The 5,293-nt window shown below is 37.5% G+C and overlaps 1 non-coding gene across 1 annotated transcript; it reads right to left on the bottom strand.

Moving 5' to 3' along the window:
- Positions 1 to 4,675: 4,675 nt before the first annotated feature.
- On the bottom strand, positions 4,676 to 4,782 carry LOC132651763 (U6 spliceosomal RNA). The gene has a single exon (XR_009589328.1). It is a non-coding gene; the product is annotated as a U6 spliceosomal RNA (small nuclear RNA).
- Positions 4,783 to 5,293: the final 511 nt, after the last annotated feature.

Raw genomic sequence — 5,293 nt, 5'->3', positions numbered from 1 at the left:
AGAAACTCTTCTGCTCTTGTGTCCTAGGCATAAAACAGGGAGCCATTTCTCTGTCTGGAATGAGCAGTTTAAGTGAAAACCCCAGGATCAGGAGAATTTCTCAATGACCATTGAGTAGGACACAGCTTCCCATCCAGCCAGGTCAGCCAAGGCAACTCTGCTATCAGAGGGTTGCTAACACTACAATAGAACATTACAAGCTGTCAAATAGTTTATTGTCCCCCAGTTCTTCTTTTACACTCACTGATCTTTCTCTATTTCAGCCAAACCAGTCCCAGGAATTCTCTGGTTTCCTGTTCTTTTCCCTGCTCTTAAAGACTCAGTACCCTAAGGAACTCTAGACCCTGCCAGCCTATTATATCACTAAGAATGTAAAGGTCCATTTATTGAGTATGAAGGTAACTGTTCCGTTCAAAGACACAACCTAGGAAATTGCAGATCCAAGACCACAGTATGTGACCACCTTGTCATTCCTAACAATCAATCTCCTTAATCCCACAACACTTTGAAGCTTACCTACTTAGGAAGCTGTCCAATTAAATAAACATTCAAGTTTCATTTGCTACTTGATATTGACACAGAGATAAACAGGAGTTAAAGTGTGGGATCTGGATAAAGGGTTGAGATAAAGGCTAGTTTGGTTTCACAAGAAATAGTCACTGGTGCACAGGATCAAAGATGCTGGACACTGAGGAAAGTTTGTTTACTCATCTTCATGGAATCCTCAAGATTACCTCAGGTGCTGATTGGCTGAGATGGAGAATGATGTCATGAAACTGGTGAAAGCCAATAAGAGTTTCAGGAGCCAGTTGTTAAAATGGCCAAGTGGACAGCCTGTTTGTGAGAAAGCACACAACCCAGAGATGGCATTTCCTGTGTCAAAAACTCTTAGTTCAGGAAAAGTGTCACATACTTCTTTCAAATGGTCATTAATGATTATCATGTATTCTGACATGTGACTTTCACATTATCACAGATTCATTTAGTATTTGTTAACAGCACTGATATGCCCTCTTTCATGGAAACATGTACAGTAAATAGTATTTACTGTAAATGCTCCCTGACCAAGGCAGAGACCATCCATGATGGCATGTCAGCAAGCAGTCAGTCATCATTTTGTAGGCGTTCTGCAAAAATGAGAGTTTTTCATACTGAACCACAAGTGGCAGTCAGAGAAAGGAAGAGTGAAAGAGAAAGAGAGAGAGCTAGAGAGACAGATACAGCAATAGAGAGACGTAGACCACCAGGAACATACATGAAAAGTGACAAAAGAGAGATAGACTCTTTGGTAACTTTCATTGGCATGTCAATCTCAAAGTACGCCCTCCAATATTATAACTCCAAAAGGATTTTTTTAATATTTATTTTAATTTTTATCAATTATACTTTTTCAACTTTGTATACCCTGATAACCCCTCCCCCCTCTTAATTCTACCTTTCTTCCCGCTTGTCCACACTTGCCCCTAACCAAGTCCACTGAAAACAGATTTCTTTTCCTTTTTTCTGATTCTAGTCTATCAGATCTCCTCAGAACTGGCTACATTGTCTTCCTCTGTGGCCTGCTAAGGATACAACTTCATCAGGGTGAGGTTTTCAAAGAGAAGGCCAATCACTTCATGTCAGAGGCAGTCCCTCTTGCCATTATTGTGAAATCCACAAGGACACTGAACTGCCATGGGCTATATCTGTGCAGGGGTTCTAGGTTGTCTCCATGAATGGTACTTGGTTGGAGTATGAGTTTCAGGAAAGACCCCTGTGCTCAGATTTTTTTTGGTTCTGTTGCTCTCCTTGTGGTCATCCTGTCCTCTCCAGAACTTACTATTTCCAACTTCTTTCATTTGATTCCATGCACTCTGTCCAACAGTTGACAATAATTCTCAGAATCTGCTCTGGTAGCCTACAGGGCAGAGCCTTTCAGAGGCCCTTTATGGCAGGCTCCTAACTTGTACCTGTTTTCTCCTTCTGCTGTCCATTGTCTTTGCATTTCCAGATGGGGACTGAGCATTTTAACCAGAGACCTTCCTGTTGATTATATTTTTTTAGGTGTAAAGATATTAGTAGGTTTATACCACCTTAGATAGCTATATGAGTGAGTGTATACCATGTGTATCTTGGTGCTTCTGGGCAGCTCACTCAGGATGATCTTTTCCAGTTCCCACCATTGACCTGCAAATTTCATGATTTCCTTGCTTTTTATTGCTGAGAAATATGTCATTGTGTAGATGTACCACAATTTGTGTATCCATTTTTCAGTTGGGGGGCATCTGAGTTTTTTTCCAGGTTCAGACTTTTATAAATAAAGCTGCTACAAATGTGGTTGATCAAATGTCCTTATTGTGTACGCGAGCCTCATTTGGAGATATGCCTAGCAGTGGTATAACTTGATTTTGAGGAAGCACTATTCCTAGTTGTCTGATAAAGTGCCACATTGATTTCCATAGTGGACTTACAAGTTCATATTCCCACCAGCAGTGGTACAAGTTTACTTTTTATGACCGCTTCTATTTCCTTAGGGGATATAAGACTATTTAATTGATTTATCTGGTCTTGATTCAGCTTTGGTAAGTGGAATCAATCAATAAAATTGTCCATTTCTTTTACATTTTTAATTTTTGTGGCTTGTAGAATTATGAAGTAAATCCTAATGATGGTTTGGATTTCCTCAATTGTCTGTAGTTATATCCCCTGTTCATTTCTGTTTTTATTGATTTGGATGGGATGTCTCTGCCTTTTAGTTAGTTTGGCTAAGGGTTTGTCTATCCTCTTCAATTTTTTAAAGAACCAGCGTTTGGTTTCATTGATTCTTTGAATTGTCTTTTTGTTTGTTTGCTTGCTTGTTTCTAATTGACTTCAGCCCTGAGTTTGATTATTTCCAGCAATCTACTTCTTATTGATTGGTCTGCTCCTTTTTCTCTAAGGGTTTTAAGCTGCTTCAATGAGATGTCTGAAATTTCTTCTTGAAGGCACTTAGTGCTATGAACTTTCCTCTTAGCACTGCTTTCATTGTGTCCCATAAGTTTGGGTATGTTGTGCCTTCATTTTCATTGAATTCTAGGAAGACTTTAATTTTTTTTTAAATTTCTTCCCTGACACAGGTGTCATTTAGTAGCAAGTTATTCAATTTCCATGTGTATGTAGGCTTTTTGCTATTTCTGTTGATGTTGAGGTCCAGCTTTATTACATGGTGATCAGAAAAGATACAAGGGAATATTTCTTTCTTCTTGTATCTGTTAAGGCTTGCTTTATAACCAACCATATAGTCTATTTTGAGAGGGTTCCATGAGGTGCTAAGAAGAAGGTAAATTATTTTGTGTTTGGGTGTAAAGTTCTATAAATGTCTGTTAAGTCCATTTGATTCATGACCTCTGTAAGAGACATTATTTTTCTTCAATTTGTTTTGCTGACCTATCGTTGTTGAGAGTGGGGTGTTGAAGTCTCCCACTATAAATGTGTGGGGATTTATGTGTGGTTTATACTTTATTAATATTTCTTTTAAATATGTGGGTACCCTTGTATTTGGACCATAGATGTTCAGGATTGTGATGTCTTCCCAGTGGAATTTTTCCCTGATGAGTATGCAGTGTCCTTCCCCATGTATTTTGATTAATTTTGGGTGAAAGTTCATTTTAATCAGATATTAGAATGGCTATTCCTGCTTGCTTCTTAGGTCCATTTGCTTGGAAAGCAGTCTTCCAGTCCTTTCCCCTCAGGTAATGTCTGTCTTTGTGATTTAGGTGTGTTTCTTGTATGCAACAGATTGTTGGGTCTTGTTGACACATTCATTATGTTACTCTGTGTCTTTTTATTGGAGAATTGATTCCATTGATGTTGAGAGAGATTAATGACCAGTGGCTTTTATTTTGATATTGGCTCTGGTAGTAAGTGTGTGTGCTTGGTGCTTTTTGATTTACTCTAGTGAAGTTAATTATTTCCTGTGTTTTCTTGAAAGTAGCTAGTTTTCTTTGATTGTATTTTTCCTTCTAGTCACTTATATTAAGCTGGAATTTTGTGTAGGTAATGTTGAAATTTGTTTTTGTCATTGAATATCTTATTTTCTCAGTCTGTCTATGAGTTTTAGCCTGGGTGGACATCTGAGTTCTTTAAGGGCCTGCTTGGTATCCATCCAGGCCCTTCTGGTTTTCATAGTCTCTGTTGAGAAGACAGGTGTGATTATGATGTGTTTGCCATTATATGTTACTTGGCCTTTTTCCCTTGCAGCTTTTAGTATTTTGTTGTTGTTGTTCTGTTCTTTTGATTATTATGTGGTGGAAAGATTTTCTTTTCTGGACTAATTTATTGGGTGTTGTGTAGACCTCTTGTATTCTTATGGGCCTCTCCTTTAAGTTGATAAAATTTTCTTCAATGAGTTTGTTGAAAATACTTTCAGAGCCTCAGAGGAGGAACTTTTCTTTTTCCTCTATTCCTATTGTTCTTAGGTTTGTATTTTTATGTTGTCTTAAATTCCTTGGACGGTCTGTGTCAGGAATTTCTTTAGCTTTATCCATTTCTTTGACAGATACATCAGTTTCTTCCATTGTATATTCCACACCTGAGATTCTTTCTTCCATCTCTTGTAGTCTATTGGTTTTGCTACCCTCTGTACTTCCTGTTTTCTTCCCTAAGTTCTTTCTTTCCACAATTTCCTCTATTTGTGTTTTCTTTAATTTCTCCAATAAAAAATATGCACCACTTAAAGAATTTGCATGTTGTCCTAGTGGATGGGTCATGCTAATCCTCTCTGTATTGTTCCAATTTTAGTATATGTGTTGTCAAAGCAAGCACCACATATTTCTTTCAAGTGGTCATTAATAAAGTCACACGTCCTTGACTTGTGAGTTTCACATTATCACAGATTCAATTATTATTTATTAAATGCACAGATATGTCTCCAGTCAATAAATTTTTTTCTGTGAAAATGCTCCCTGACCAAGGCAAATCTTTGAATAAAAAGCATTTAATTGGGACATTGCTTACATTTTTACAGTGACCATCCATGATGTCATGTCAGCAAGGAGTCGCTTGTAATCCACCAAAACTGAGAGCTTTTCATACTGAACAACAAGTAGCAAGCAAAGAAAGGGAGACTGAAAGAGTCACAGAGACAGAGCAAAAGAGACATATTCAGAAATAGAGAGACCAAGACCAACAGAAATAAAGATATAAAGTAACACAGACTGAGAGAAAGAGACTTCATTCTGTCTGGTCACTTTCACTGGCATATCAACCTGAAGGGACAAACTTTTATAATATAAATAAAAAGGGAATTATAATTTTAATATTTTTATTTTATTTT

This window comes from Meriones unguiculatus, assembly GCF_030254825.1.
Source record: "Meriones unguiculatus strain TT.TT164.6M chromosome Y unlocalized genomic scaffold, Bangor_MerUng_6.1 ChrY_unordered_Scaffold_25, whole genome shotgun sequence".
Taxonomy (NCBI): domain Eukaryota; kingdom Metazoa; phylum Chordata; class Mammalia; order Rodentia; family Muridae; genus Meriones; species Meriones unguiculatus.
Note: the sequence above shows the minus strand (reverse complement) of the source record. Positions and strands in the feature narration are given on the sequence as shown.